This window comes from Cuculus canorus, chromosome 14 (assembly GCF_017976375.1).
Source record: "Cuculus canorus isolate bCucCan1 chromosome 14, bCucCan1.pri, whole genome shotgun sequence".
Taxonomy (NCBI): Eukaryota; Metazoa; Chordata; class Aves; order Cuculiformes; family Cuculidae; genus Cuculus; species Cuculus canorus.
Window position 1 is genome coordinate 16,483,038 of NC_071414.1, and position 17,096 is coordinate 16,500,133.

General features: G+C 39.5%; 1 protein-coding gene across 1 annotated transcript in view; it reads right to left on the reverse strand.

Annotated features, from left to right (window-relative positions):
• The window catches only part of SPOCK1 (SPARC (osteonectin), cwcv and kazal like domains proteoglycan 1), a 294,412-nt gene that overhangs the window by 125,200 nt on the left and 152,116 nt on the right, over positions 1–17,096 (reverse strand). The window lies entirely within an intron of this gene.

The following is a 17,096-nucleotide window of genomic DNA, read 5'->3' on the forward strand; positions in this document are numbered from 1 at the left end:
AACCTAACAGGATCTGAGGACAGACAGGGACACATAGCCCAGAAATGTATCTTCAGTCCTACAGCCGGCCCCAGGATGAATATAAAATAACCAATCTTTAACTCAACCATTCTTAAGTTGCTGGAGAAAAGGATGAGGCAGCAGTAAAGGCAACTCCTCGCCTTCTACTGTGATGGGATGACTTGAGGTGCTGCAGTTAGTCAGGAGTCTGGACAACGTGGAGAATTGACACACAGTCCTGCATTGGAGAGCACAGGGTACCAGGGTTTACCCACAAAGCACCATTTTTACAGTTTTGATTAGGAAATAATCCATGAACCTTCCACCTGAACATGCTCACTCTTACCAATCCTCTGGTTAAAACCTCCCTCTCTCTAACAATGTACTGCATGGCAGCTCAAGGGTTGACTTGAACGAGTGAATAATGCTGTACCTTAATGATGATGCAAACAGACTTCATGGACTGAGGTCAGAAAGGTATTTAGCCAGGACACGAGGAGTAACACACATGTGCGTGTGCGTGCACACACATCACATGTGCCCCACTTACATGAAATCAGCACATCACACAAGGTTATACTAAAATTGCACATTCCTTTCCCCTCTCCTCAAATAAATGATGATACCAAGCTTGTATTGGAGGTTTGATGTGGTAAAAATAAGGATTCCAATTGGGATCATCCTGTTTAGCACCCAAAGGGAGGAAGAGGGTCTGAACTTAGTGGAGGCATGAGCAGCTCCTTCACAGAGGCAATAAGATGCTGGTGCATGAGGCACTGTCGCAGCAGCCTCCTGGACCTACAAAGGCTCACCAGAGGCAGACAGTATTTGTTGTCCTGCCTGCTCCTGCCAAGTTTCTATAGACTGCTTCCTTAAATGAGTGGTGATTTGGTAATCTTTGAAATAAAGAGGAGTAATGCAGTGCTTTGCTGGATACCACTCCAATTAGAGCACTGATCCCACCTGGGAAAATCACTTATAAATACGTTTCTGCAATCAAGTCCCATTCGAAAGACTATTCATCTAAATTCCTTCTCTTACAAAAGGATGCTTCTAAAGATTAGCAATAAGACTTATCTGGTAGAATGAATGAGAAATATTCAAAAAAATGGTTACGTGAATGCTTCAGAAGAAGGGAAGTCACAGCCATACAGAGAAATTTCACCTTTGTTTAAGAAATGATTGCTGGATAAGCCTTTTTTTTGACATTATTTTGCCATGGATTTGACTTTCCGGTCTTCTTCAGTGTGTCCTCAGATCCCATTTTACCTCTCCCTTTCTTTCCCACATCATGGGACACTCTGGGAAACAGGCAACTCTGAGTTCCATTTTTGGGGTTCTATAAAGCTCTTAGTGCACAAACTGAGTTTCCCACTTCTACTGAAACATCAAAGAAACTTTTAAAGGACACTATTTGAAGTACAAGAAGTTTCATTTTTTTATGTACCAAATGTCTTTATATGACAGCAAATGTACTTCCAACAAGCAGAGGATTCTTTTTCCTGCAGTGCTGAAGTGCTGCAGCTGTTGTGTGTTGGTTTAAACAGCCACAGCTACAAGCTCGTACCACATTAACACCCATTACCCATTTGTGATGGGCAATTGAGCTTCATTAGTGCATATGTATGGAGTGGAATGCCTTTGGTGCAAGACAGGGGGATATGGTAAAAACGAAACAAAACCCTCAAAAGCATTTTCTTTTAAAGCCATTAGAACTGAGAGAAAAGGTGAAGTGAACAAGAAAGGAGGAAAGACCATCTGTTTCCTGCACCATAAACAACAAAGCATCAAAATCCAATGAGTTGCCATTAGGAAAATATATGGGCAGCATTTGAGGGGTCAGGGGCTGTTTGCCTGAAAAGACCAAAGGCTGTCAGGAAATTTAGGTGTTTTTTTCCTGTTGCCTTTTCTGTCTTTTCTAAGTCAGACTAACTGGCACATGAGAAGCAGCCCATCCTCTGCTCTGTACATTCCCAGAACACAGTGGGGGAGATACGCATTCTTAATCCTCTCATTGTGCTCTCACTGGAGACCCGAGCTAAACACTGAGGCAGGTATTTGACAGGGATTGAAATGGCAAACTACAATTTCCTTACCTGCCTGTCTACCTGACTATTCTTAACTGCAAAGCAGAGTGAGATACCCTCCTTCTGCAAAGCCCTTAATGAGCAAACGCCCCTTGGAGCGTGAAGGGTTACCAGATTAGAGGCTCAGTGGGTTGATGTAATTCAAAGGTCATATCTGAACAAAAAAATTTAATGACCAGAACTTTTGCTTGCTTGCAGCTGGCCTTGCTCTTTTACTGGAGCGCATGCACATTGTCTGCTTTTGCTGGTGACACATCTGTGATGCAAAATGCTGCATCAACAGAAACCCTTGTGCAAACTGGCTGGGAGCCCAGGGCTAAGGGCTGCCAACACTGTTGGGATGCTGGAGAGCACTCTCCAGGCTTCTGCTCAGAGTTTTCCATCAGCCAAAGCCTGCCCAAGTGGGCACGTGGGGTTAGCCTTGACAGTCAATACTAGTTTGGCAAGATTTAGGCCCCCATGGTCCATGTGACATCACACACAGCTTCAATACTTAGCATTTTTGCATAGCAAAATTTACTGTAATTGAAGAATTATATTCCCTTCAGGAACTCCTTAGGTCTGTCAAGTCAATAGAAACATATGCGCTTCTGAAGTAGGTCTGAAACAGTGCCACACAATGTATTACTGTTAAAAGAAACAACTTTAAAATACTTAGCAATTAAAAAATTGTCTATTGAAAAATATTGTAGAACGGTCCTCAGTCGGAAGTACAGGAATGAGAAAAGATGTGGTTGGAAATCCCAGTCGCTATTTTCTTCTAAATCAGGCCTCAACTCCTCTCCACCTCGGTGCCTTGCTTCTAAAATCTGAAAAGAATACTACTGCTAGCAATAATAAAAGTAAAGCTTTTCCACACCTATGTTGTTGGAATTATCCCATTTATGGTAGAAAAGCTCATGACGATGCTTAAATGGAACACACTACAGAAACATCATTTACTGTTCCCTGCAAACAGCCCTTACAGACAGCTCAACACAGCAGAAGGAAGTTCATTAAACACAAGCAAAACTGTGGGCTCTGTCAGAAGCCGTCAAAAAACCCCCACAATCCAGATTATTACCTCTTCAGACGTTTTTCCACTTATGCAGAATGCATGATCCACATAAACATAAAAGGTCAAAATAGGGATTTATATGTCTGTTGAAGTTCCTCAACGTGTTAAATAAGTTTGGAAGGTTGTTCTACTGCTAAGCAACACAAGCCCTAAGGAGAGCTCATAATAAGAAACAATTTCTGAAATATGCTAATCAAAGATCATGCTTTGTTAATCAGATTTCTACATGACTCGGAGCAGATGCTCATCATCCACAGAAGAAAAGACCCCTGGGAATAAGATGAAACATAACAACCATACTTGTCATCACAGTTCTTTTTGTCCTAAAGCAATAAGTTTGAAATCTCTGAAAATGAAGAGCCGAAAGTACAAATAAATAAATTAAAGTGGGAAGAGGAGTGAGGAAAAAAATGGAATTTTTCATTATAAAGATGTTATTTTATCAGCTTTAAAGGAAAAAACACAGCCATCCCTCTCCTACACTAAAGATTCTGCACACAGTTACCCAGGATCGTGCACAATAATAGCAAAAGTATCTTAAGCTTGGCTGTAATATGTGAATATTTTTCCACTTTTTCTTTAGACTGACACTGAAGGTGAAGTCGATACGGTCAGTTAATCTGACCTGGCAGTAGCTGAGGGCTGGTCCAAAGTTTTTTTAGTAATTTCTGGCTCTTTATCTTGGCTCAAAAGTCTTACTCTTCATTGCTTAACATCTTGATATTTCTGCCACTGGTATATTTTCTTGATACTTTCTGGCCAGTTATTCCGACACGACTCTGAAGTCACTTCCTGTCCAGCCGATCACAAATGAGTAAGTGCTCAGATGGGCTACAGTTTCTGCTCTGTAGCAAAATTCTACTCTATAGTTCAGCTGATCGCACTGCAAAGGGGAAAAGCCTTCATCGATACGCAGCGACCCAAACGGATGGCAGGCCCACTTTCAAAAATAAGAGGTGCAGAATCTTGTCATCAAGAAACAAAACACTTGCGTTCCTTTCTTTCAGTCCAGCTTTTATTATGCACAGCAACCTAAGTTCTCTATTAAAACTATAAATCTTCTGGTTGCCTCATAGAGATACCAGAATAATTGGTAAACAAGAAATACCAGAGGTTGCATCAGACCATTAACAACCTCCTAACAGTATGTTGACATCTCTTTCCAATACCAAATGGACTGCAAACACCAAATGCATCCCAAATCGCTTTTCCTCCCAGCTCTGCGAAACAAGCCAGAGAACACCCGCCCATGAACCATACATTCCTCTCCTCTCCCCGTATCATTCACCAGAAGCTGCGAGTTTGCAATATAAATAAATCAGTGCTGGACAAAGACCTAACAACAGTGTTTGAGATACATTTCTATTACATTTCATGTTTTTATATATTACCACTATAAAAGAAGACTTATGACTTGGAGGGAACTCCTTAGTTCAGACAACGGCAGTACAGGGAGAAGTTGTTCTGTAAGACCGTAGCTCTAAATGCTGCAGCTGTGGGTCACTGTGTTAATCACAACACAGTAAATTTATTTTTCACACGTTTGACTTTAAAAGGGTGATAATAAATAAATGCTCTCAATGTCTTGCAGCAATGGATGTGTAATCCTGCAGAAACTGTACAACTAGTTCACGGCAAGATTTATGAGATTGATTTTGTTTTTATGACCATTCATTTGGGGAAAGAGAGTAATTTCAAACTCATAGCTGTTTAGTGGAGCTGAAACAAACTACACAATCAAAAAGAAACGGCATTATGTAAATATTGGGTTTTTTGTTTTCAAAATTGTCTGACAATAAGTACTATGATCACTCAATGACAAAAATACTTCTGCATAATGAAATGTCAAGAGCAGTTGCTTTTACGCAATCCCCTTGGAACTGTTCTGCCTATATGAGAAAAGAACATCTGTTGAGAAAGGTATGTTGAACTGGAAAATGGGACCTGCTGTCTTCGATGCAGAGATCCTAGTGCATATTTTAAGATAAAAAAGACTGATAATAAAACTAATCCTCTCAATTAAATGATGCATTATATTATAGGTGTGCATTTCAATATTGTTACATACTACTTGTTTCCAGCAATACTCCACAAGCAAGCAGCAGAAGGAAAACACAGCTCCTGGCTATACAAGCCAGCGGTTAAGGTGCAAGAGGGAGAGCTGTGAATGCAAGCGGTCTGGGCAGACAGGGGTGGAAAGCTGACTCCTTCCCTGGCCTCCTCCCTACTCAGCACGAAGCTCAAACAGCAGCTCATGTCAAACTTCAGATCAAAGAGGCAACATTTCAAGTCAGTGTCTTGTCTCTACTTACAGCATGGTTGCAGCCAAAGAGAAAGTGTGATCAAAGCAGTTAAGTAGTGACTTGGAGGAAGTTTGCTCTATACTTCCATGAAAACCATCATACAGCAAACATTTAAGAAGCCATGCAGCCAGCTTAAACAGGTATCAACAATCTCTACAAACCTTGCCCTTGACTTTTGCTAGGAAAAGGGCATGTTTTCAACACATGATGGCTAACCCATGACAGCTAAAAACGTTCTTGGTGTTAACATTTCAGTTGTTTGACGTACACCATAGACTTTGCCCAGAATTAGAACATCTACTCAGCTTTAAAGCAGATGATGAATTTATGCTTATTTTCCTTTAAATGAACATGGCCATACATAGGGACTTAAAGGGCAGTGCGGTGAATATTGCTCTGCTTCTCTGTGAAAACACAATGGTTTTCAAAGCTCCTGAGAGAAACTCCAGCCAACACCTGTGCTGAGGGTCGACTGGCAGCGGAGCTCAACCCAAGTGCAACGGGTCTACCCCATCACCCTTGTAGGAACAAGACGCCCAAGTAAGTCTTCCACTGAAGATGGACTTCCAGGCCATTTATAAGGTTCCTGCCTATACCCTTCTCCAGATTTTCTTATTTTACAGGTTGGTAAGTGACCACATCGAGTGGCAAAGACTACCTTACTGAAGCCGAATGTAACATTTCTTCTCAGAGGTTCTATTGTTAACAATTCTGTGTTTAACACATGTAATTTAATAACAAATTACAACCCTTCCCCCATACCAATTGCAGATAATTACCAATGGTTTTTTTATTCTGCTTCTGCAAATCTTGGCATAAATCATTCTGCTTCATTAGGGAGAAAATTGGTGTTAGCCCTCCCCCAAGTCTAGGGGAGAACATGTCTTCGATTAACAAGCTCAGATATCTAAGTCTCTTTCTCACATACACTCTCTGTGTAATTACTCAGAGCAATTTGCATAGAGAAATCAATTCAGCTGAAAATTCATTACTTGGCTTGAATGTTTCAAACATGTATGTGAATTATTTTCAGTAAATGGAATTTCTTAAGACAGTTAAACAGCAACATCTCAAACTACCAGCACGTATTCCATCACTGTACAGTATTTTTGTGTAGTTTTGCTTTGGAGCACACTAACATTTGAGAGGCTGAAGATGGTAAAGCACATGGAAACATCTATTTTAATTTTTATGAGCACTTTCAAAAACCATTTCTTGTAACTGATATATAATTGCTTTTGACATTGCTCAGGGCCATCCAAGGCAAAAGATGCTTCAAAGGACTGTACAGATTTCCTTTCCAAAACAAGGGATAAGAATTTGAGTATTTAAATGAATTTTCTTGATGAATATACAGAAATCTGATGCAGTGATGAAAGAAAGATAGGATTGTGAGTTAGGAAATGTACTTCTGTTTACAGATGTTATGATCAGCCACAACATTCGATGCAGGAATTTTGCTAGCAACAGCTAAGGAGACATGTACAAGAAAAAAGTTGATTTTCTAAAGAGTCATAAAAGAGAAACTGCTAGTTTGATTTCTGATAATCAATGGTTATAATTTATATCTCAACATACTGCAAATGTATCTCAAATGCTGCTCTACACTGGAAAAAAAAGTAGCTGTCGAATACAGCTCTGTACTTTCTTTGCTTTTCAGCTAGAAGCAGGTGCACTTTCCACAAACAACTCCCCTGCCTGCAAGGCAAGGGTTCAACCAAGATGCAAGTACAGAGCATTCACATCGGCTCAATAAAGTACGATCTGGCAGCAGTGCCATTGTGCTTCTCTAAATTCCAAGTGCTTCCATCATGCCATAACTTGTGCTTGCATGTGTCACACCCGAGCCTGTGTTTCTGCATATCCTGGTAAGCTGAAGGCAAAAGAGACCTAAAAACCCCAGAGACAGAAGGACATTGGTCAGATGTTCCATTCAATTATTAATTCCAGGGAGAAGTGAGGGTACAAAAATAACCCCATTCTCTGGGACTCACAGGGCTTTGGCATATGTTTAATGACAGCATCTCGACAGTTCCTGTCTTAGATTCCCAAAAATCCCTGGGATCTCCAGCTTCAAGCTCCCTGGGACGGAAGTAGAGAGCTTCAAAAGGCCACTCTAATTTTTAGTTGGAACACGAGAAATTGAAGAAACCTTTCCTTTTGCCGTGCAGGGAGGGCGCAGGCCTGCAGAATCTTGTCTTAACAGACCCTCAGCACAGGAGCAGAGCTAAATCCATGACTGTTTCGGTCAGGCTCAGCCTTCTGGATGCTTTTCAGAGGTACCCCATAACAACGCAGTCAGCATCTCTAACCCCGGGCATCCCGACACTCGCTCCAGATGATCTCCACCCTACCAGCTTCTCCCAGCTGTGCCACAGCAGGCGTGGCTCTTTCTGCAGGAGATCTATTACACCTCCCCTGCCCGTCGGGTACCTCCAAGCCCAGCCATACCTCTTCTAGAACAAAATACGCTCCCTCAGACTTCCAAGCTCAATTTCCTAACAAACGAACGTAAGGAAAAAGGGAAAAGAAAGCACATGGATCTCCACAGTAGTAGAACTCGCTAGAGGATAACAGCTTGTGAAATGATCATAAGATTTTATTTTCCCAAGATGCCAAGGCTGCATTTTCCATATCTGTGACTGAAATTGGCTCCTGTGACACCAGCTGATTCCCTTCCATCTCCAGTTCCTAGTACCAGAAAGGAACTTTGCTTTCCTCTCTAAAAGACAGTAAGATTTTATTCTCATTGGTGCTGGGGAAATACTGAAAACATAAACAAAAAGGATTTTAAAAAAACAAAGCCATCAAAAAACTCCCAGTTATTACAAAAAAAATGAAAGTATATGTAAAATAACTTTGAGATTTCCAAACGCCTTGACTTCACAATGCTCTGGTAATTCTGAAATGATGAATATATTACTTCCTGTGAACTAACCTAGACTATTGCAGCTTTCTGTTACACTGGAATGAATTGTCATGCATTTCGTGGAATTTCATTTAATAGAAGTTATTTCACTCCAAAGTCTATGAAAACAAACAGGTTATACCTTCAGAAAATAATATTTTTAATTATTCATGCATAATTAAAGATAAACCTTTCCCATGTCAGAGGAATACAAACATATATTTTCTTGGAGAGAAGTTGTATCACACGTCATTAAACACTTCTGTAATACTTCTGAGGCTGTTGTAATTTATACTTTAACTTAAGCAATAATACCATGGGAAAATAATTACAGTGATTTAATAGAGATAGATAGCGTGTGAGAAACTGAACCCTCCTCCAACTTTGAATAAGAACTACAATAAAGTGTAATACTGTGAACTACGAGTAGAAAATAAACAAAACTGAATCAAATATAAGTGGATACAGAACTCCTCTGTTTTTTTCTCAGAGAAAAATCTCTTACCAAACAAATCTTAATGATCCTTCATTGGATATTTTATGTCATTAAATCTCATTTGAAAACATGAATAACATCTATTTTAATGCTTGTATTTTGAGGGTAACACGGAAGCAAAAGTGCATTACTGTTATGACTGATTCCATCAGCAAATAGTAAAAAATGAGGGCCAAACCGCTGTGTAATTACAATTCTTCCAAGGCAGCATTGTAGGGAGCTAGGCAAGCCATGCAAATTCTGCTTATGAATTCTCTGAAAGGCTGATGAATTTGCTCTATTTGTCGACAGACTAAATGTCAATGTTGTTACAGTCACAGCAATTCTCAGCCGGGCACCCTGCCTACCTCTACATACTCATATCGAAATGTTAAACCAGGCAAGATACTCTGCCCTGGAAATGGGAAATCCTCTACTTCGTCCACTAAGTTCCTTCACTTATTGCTAGGAGAAGAGGAACAGAATTCAGCCCCCAATCACTATCAGCTGTAAAAAATAGGAGCTCATTTTACGCTTAATTAACGAGGTACGATATGGATAGCATTCATTGGAACAGCATGCGACAGAAGAACTACCAACTTCACTCTTGATCTTAGCATCTTCGTGCATGGACAGTGGCTGTCCTGATCCATGGGGTGGGAAGGAAAGGACACGATTAACGTTGCCTTCTTGTTCTATCATTTTTTTTTTTGTGTGCCTTTGGATAAACGAGTTAGTCACTCTACGCCTCCCTCTCTTTTTCAGCATTTAAAGCAGGGATAGCAGTCTACCTGTCTATAAACCACCTTGGGACTCCTGGAAAGCATCACAGAACACAAGCAAAGCCCCCCCATGAATGAATTGTAATGTAATGATTTCAAAACAGCTGAATTCTGCAGAACTAAGAGCCATTTCATGTTCATTTATGGGAGTCTGATTGTTTCCATGGAAACGTGGGCAAAACACTTTTTCTACATCAACAGAGGAAGATTTGTTTCCATATTACATTAGTTTTAGTGTGCACCGAGCAAAACAAACACAGAAATAAAAGCTTTTTCAAAGACTGATTTCATGATGAAAAGAAGAGTGGTTTTAGCCTTATGACATGGAAGCAGTCCCCGTCAACCTGATACAAGCCTTGCAAGGCGGGCAGCATTCTGCAGTGTCTCTGGATTAGGGATGAAATAGAAAAATCAGACTTGTAAGTTTAAAGGTAAAGAATTTTTTTATCAGAAGAAACCACTAGAATTACAAAGTTACAGGGATTTTAGACATGAGACTTGACCAGTAACAAACCCCTACAGAGTGCTGCTGCTCATACTCATGGCTTGTACATAACCTAGAAATCTATACAACACAAAACACATCAAAAGTGTAAATTGGCTGAAGGTTGGCTAACCTAATAGACTGTAGTTTACTGTAATTTTCATTGCTTTTGAGAGGAATTACCTTAGTAGGAAAAGACAAAGCTCCTCTATGGATAATCAATTAGTCATATCATCGATATCCGGAAAAGGCTTAAATAGGAGATAAATGAAAGGACAAACACCTGTCCTGGCTGGTTCTAAAGTACAGTAAATATAAATTCAACAAAGAGAACTCCTTCTTCCTGCATGAGTTTATCAGAAAGAAGTGCTGTGAAAATCAGTAAGTATCTAATACCATTCCTCACACCACAGTGCAAGAGAGAATCTCTAGTGTGAAACAAATAGAATTAGAGAAACAAAGCATAGTTTGGGTTGGAAGGGACCTTAAAGATCATCCAGTTCCAACCTCCCTCCCATGGGCCGCGACATGTCCCACTAGATCAGAAAGATGAAAATTCATGAACTACAACAATATTTTGTAAAAATTAACTCAACTCTGCTGGAATTGACCAGCAATTGCTGCAACTGTGCAAAAGGCAGAAATTTTGAGATTGGGAGTTTCTAAAGAGTAGGAGATTGGTGACGTCTCAGCGCAGAATGGAATGAAAAGGTAAAATAAGCAGCAAATTTCAGAAGTGGAAATAGCAGATTGTCAAATGGGTTGGAAGACCAAAAGCAGTCACAACAAAGAGCAGTAGCATTGCAATTTAGAAGTGTCTACTGCTATGATAGCAATGAAAATACGAAGTTACAGGATATGTACAGCTCTGCAGAACAATACATACAGAAGGAAAAAAAACCCTACAACATTGGGTTCTTCCACAGGTTTTTTTTCTTGCTACAATCTAGTTGCTACAGAAGTGTGGAAACTGATGATCAGCTATTAATTCACACAGCCTACAGTTCCTCTCTTGGTTTTGAGACCTCAAAATTAATTTTTAACACCAAAAGAGCGCCTCTACAGAGCTGTTACTAAATCAACACACTTTGTAGTTGGCATTTTATAGTCTTCTGGCAAATGCATACCAGGCTAAAATTCTAGTCTCATTAATGCATTCCAGAGCATTTTGATACGTCTTCTGATAAACGATTGGTGATAACTTGTAAACACACAAAGCCAACATTTAGAAGGCTTTAAATGGATTTACAGTTTAATGAAAATGCTTTATATATCTCAAAAAATTATATATTGATGACGATGTTATTCAACTGAGGAGAACTGCTACTTCTCTTGCCAATAATTAACTAAAATAATTCTGAAAAAAACGATTCTTCATGAAGACTTAAAGTTTTACTGTCTGGAATATCTAAAATGTTGTTTTGTCCTTTTCCCACAGAGAAAGAATCCAAGCTGCCTCAGGCAATACAATAGCAAACTCTGTAACTTTGCACTCAGCATGGTGGCTAAAATCCACTTCTACAACAGAAGAGCAACTGTTCATAAGAGAATTGCTTGATTTCTGGAACACCTAGGAAAGAAAAGCCTTGAAAAAAAGCTTCCTGAGTTAGGAAATAACACTGAATTATTCAGGGTTCCTGATGTACATGTTACTTTTTATTGGAACAAAGATGAAACATAGAGTTCTAATAAAAAGGAACCGTGTCTATCAGTAATGCTGAATAATTCAAGCACAAAGTAACAATGGAATTGGAAACTGGGTTTTACTCACTTTCAGGGAATATATGTTACATTTCCAGCGTCAACTTGTCTGATCTATCTCTAGACATATCGGTAGGCATTGCCTCAAATTTGAAACAAGAATAACATGAAGAACAAGAAACAGCCTTATGGTGGTTTGGGGATGGGAGATGGGAAAGAGGGAGGACACTGGCAGGAACTACTGTTACAATTCTAAGTTAATTAACTGCATTCAGTTTTGATCTGATACATCGCAAATGTTACCTGAAACCGCTATCCCCTCCCACACTTCACTGCCAGATGCTTTGCCAATTTCAAGCAAGATCCTAGTTGAAAAATAACAGTCAAAACATAGAAACAGTGTAACTGTGACCTTAGCATTAAGGAGAAAAAAAATATTTCCATTTATATAAATGCGCTGGGATGTTAAGGGAACAGAAACTGTACTTCAGCACAATTTATCCATCCCACTGCTTCTTCTGCAGAATATATTTCTATTTGCTTTTAGTCAGTAAATTGGCATTTTAATAAGCGTGCGCCACTACAAAGAGGTCTTCTCTACTGCAAGAAGAGGGTGGAACAATCTGTACAGTATGATGGACTGACAATGAGGGAGTATCTCTGTTCCATTCTGATTCCTCCTCCCTCTCCCGTGGGATTTGCAATACTCCCCATGTGTTACTTGGGCTGACATTGAACTGGAAAATGAATTTAGTTTGATTTTACCATAGCCAAACAGTAAAATCTGTTCAGAGAAAATGTGTTTTTCTGGCATAATGAATGAATTTGCATTCATAATTTGGGCAGGATCATTTTTCCAGCTGATTGCACAGTACTTTCCAGGACAGAGCTGCTGCTGGAAAACCTAACTCAAAATTTTCCTTCACTCTAAGTCATGGCAGAGCAAAGACTGTAGAGAACCTGAATATTCCAAGTGTGCAGGAGAGGAAAAAATTAACTAAAAGCTTCATGTTCTTTGCTCTGACTCTTTTTCAACACTTTCAATATTAAATTAACTTTATTGACCGAGATACAGAAGTGGGGAACAGCTATCCAAATTAGTAAGCCTAAGCAGCAGTTAAGTTATAGCCCAATTGACTCCCAATCTCAAATCTTGGAAAGAAACAGTCACATCAGCTTCTACTGTTTCCACAGAAGCAGTCTCAGTGTTCAGTACCCCAAGTTCATCAACAACAGAGTAAAAATGTAATTGTGCCCATAACGCTTGAGCACCGTTATGTTATACATCACCACTTGGAAGCAGGGAGTCAGCGTTTCAGTTCAGGGTACTTAATTCAGATATTTACATGATCGACCACTGCTCTTTCATACAGAATACATATGCAATAAAAAAGTAAAAGGTGAAAACATTAAAAAAAAAACATTTAAAATTAAAAGAAATACCAGTATTTTAATGTATTGTTCCATGTGTACATCCGGTATAAATAAGCTATGAGAATATATCACAAGAACTCAGCTTAAACTACAGCAACAGCCTTTGCACTAATGCACAAGACCTAATGAGGGGATTCCTTTCTCTCTTTCTCACACAGTATCAATTTCATGCCCTGTAGGTTTTTAAATGGCTCACAAATCTTCATGATTTGTTTTTTTCTCTAAAGGAAGACTACCATATCAGGTCTTCCAATGCAAGCTGAACCGTTAGTAACAGTCAAGATACTTATTAGGCATAACAGACTCCTTAAACATGGAAGAATCTATATGGGACGTGGCCATTAGAAAGTGTGCAACCTTTACTTCTGGCTCTCGCTATTTGCTGAAGGTGGATGGTGGCACTGACATTAAAATATAGATCGATTTTTTTTTTTTAAGGGCTTGGCAATCACTTCAGAACAGTAGGTGTCAAAGTGCCAATGTCACTGCTTCGGAAGATTCTTCTTCAGTGGATTGTCTCGAGTTTTCTATCAAGCTAATCAATTTAGCAGTCTCTCAGGCTGCAGGATGATTTGAAACTCAGCACGTTCTGCTACTGGTGATTTGTTAGCGTGTCTAAATTTCACACCATTTAACTAATTTTCAGGTGGGTTTCTGGATCATTTGGTTTCATAATGAAACAGAACAAAGCCAAAAGGCCGTAGCTAGAAGGGCTTTACTGACCCTCGTTATTTACTTGCAGCCTGAGAAAGCGAACAAATGAGGAGAACGCTCGGCAGGCTCATGACTACAAACATGGAAGAGTGCTGTGCATTTTTACCGGCGGTGGACTGTCATGTTTTGTAGTGGAGCAAAATGATCATATAGTCTCTTTTCTGTCAGTAACCTCAAGTAAGTTTTTAATTGCACTAAAATCCCAGAGCGTACAGGTGGAGCGCTGATCCTGTGAGGTGCTGTTTATCCCCAACTTCCTCTGATGGCATTACCTGGCAGCCTTAAGAAATGCCACAGAAATGGCACCTACATCCACAAAGAACAACCATTACCTCTATGGAAAGCACTGAGTGCCCGTACCAGAGAACGTGCAGATTTTAAAATGGCCACATATTTATAGATAATTATCTTTTAATGAAGAAACATTGGCTATTACCATAGACCAGTGGAAGTTTTGGTTTCTTTGGGATCAGGATTTCAGTTTCTTCTTTTATATGAGTTTTGTTAAACGATTTATAAGATAGGATCAATAGGACAGCAGGGAAACTCGAGGCTTCTCTGAACAGCAGCTTTGATCACTTGGGAAGATTAAAATACTTCTACTCTACTGCTGACATGTTTGAGGGAAAGAAAAAGCACAAATGGAAAAGAAACAAACAGAAATAAATCAACTGTAGACAGAAATATTCTTGTCATGATAGTAAAGCTACAGCTTGGCACTATGACTGCTCCTACTGTATTCCAGAAGAGGAAATGGCAACTAATAGGGAACAATGACCTTATCTCCACGTGCAGTTATGGTTCCAGTATCTTTGTCACTCATGCTTGATAGGGCTATCAGAAAGAGGAGCCAGGAACAGCTGGAATCTTTCATTCTTACCTACAAAGGCAGTTCTCATGAAATGAATAATTCACATCTACATTATTTGCTTGAACTGCTGAATGCTGGGACTCACAACCAGATAATTAGCTAATAAAGAATAGTGGATTTGTTGCATGCTTCACTTACCAGTTTCTCCAAATTAATTTAAAGATGACAATGTGCATTCATAAATGTACACACAAGCAACAGAGGAAGAAAAAAATCTTAAAGGCACTGCATAACTACTGATATCTATACAGCGCATGTAGCTCCAAAGTTATGCTTCAATTTGTCCAGTGCTACAGTCATACGTGTGGATTTGCCATACAACATATCCTTTATATCGCCTGGAATGATCCCACATCTTTCTGCAGCTGAAACCAGAGACAGAGAAACTCACAGCTCACCAGACTGTCTTTGAGGACGGAAGCTTTTGGCCCTCCCGAAGAAGGTCATCTGGAAGTCATTTTATTAGACTAGGTTACCCATTTAATTAGAATTACATTACCTATCAATACTTAAAAGCTTTGAGGCTCCTTTTACTATTTCTTTGAAATTAAGCATGCCTATTATCAACTGTCCTAGGCCACACCTTGGCACACAAATGCAGAACACAGGCTCAGATTTAGTGGAAACAGATAGAAAGTCCTTCGGGAACCGTTGCTGCTGATTAATGACAGCTCAAGCTGTGCCCACGCTCCCGTGTCTAGTTGCTTCCCCTCCAGCACCATAAGGTTTCCAAATCCAAGGCAATTAAATAAACAAACAAATAAATAAATAAAAATATTTGTCATTTCATTAGAAAGGCAACAGTGCAGCCAGTATTTCGGTAACATTTGAAAGGAGTATTCAAGACGTAATTTGTACAACACAGATAGCAGGGGAACAGGGCATGAAGTCATCTGCCATGTGATTGAAACCAATATAGGCTTTAATGGAGATACACTGGGGATCTGTTCTAAGCGGGCTGGCAAGAAAAGGAAGCAAATGTAGAACAATTAATGAAGCAGAATGTGAGTGAGCATCAAACAGTGTGATAGCTGTGATGACTCTAAAATAAAGATATGTGCTCTTCCTGTACGAATTACAGACTGCTGAGGCAACTCTTTAGCAGAGAACACCCATCTGAGCAGCCCTCAATGAACACTTAATATCATGTGAAGAACAGAAGGCTCTATATACCGTGCATCTTTCAGTAAAAAAATAAAAAACCACCTAAAAATTACCAGTTAACTAATGCCCTTAGAAAACGCACGACAGAGAAAAAAGTACTAAGAGACAGAAGTACCACAGATTCTTCTCGAGCGTTGTGTCTTCTGTGGGCCCACTGACCCCATCGGTATCTCTAGCACATACATTACTTTAAAGCTGCTAAGTGCAACTGAAGTACAACAGAGTATTCTGAAGTACAGAATACTACTGTATTTCAGCATGCCAGTACCTCTTGGTACTTTAATCACAGGTTGTCTACTTGCTGATATAAAACAATCCTAATCTTCCCCACTAAATCTTTGCCCAGCTCTCATTGCTAATTCAGCTTGCAGACAGCATTCAATTTGCCTCTAGGCTACATCCTCCTCTCTGAGGAAAGACTTGTTCATCTCACTTCAAATGACTCAGAGGATTCAATATCCAATTAATTTTCTGAAAATCTAGTTGTTCCATAATTTGGCATTTGGAGAGAGTATGTGTTAAACTCACCTACCAACACTCTCCCCTTTCACTATTACTTGACAGCTTATTTCATCAGCACTGCCTTGAAATATTGACCTGGGAAACTACACTGATGTTTAATTGGTGGTGGGAGGCAGGGGGAATGTGTGCGGTGGGGGTGGGATTTCATTAATTAAAACCGACCAAATACTCTGCCAAGAGGGAACAAGTATAACCGATATTACATTTAGCATCTATCGTCCAATACGATCTCAACTCTCAAAAACCAATTCTGGTATAAACAAATACCTCAATCCAGTGACACCTATAATTGCCAGTGCCTCTTACAAGTCACTTCAAAATCAAAAGCCTCATCTGTACACTACTCAGATGAAAAAGAAATGTATGTTGTCCTTGCTGATCCCTGACAATTGAAAAAACTCTTTGGCGCTGTATGAGACTACAAGCAGCACGCTACCCTTTATGTTGTTTTAGACGAAGGCTGGCAAGTTTTATCTATGAATAGTAAATTAAAATGGATTAATCAAGTATCTGAAGATCATGTGTACCTATCCAGAGAAGTCTATTGAGCTCAATTGATAAAATCCTGAATGTACAGAATAAACAGAATTTTAC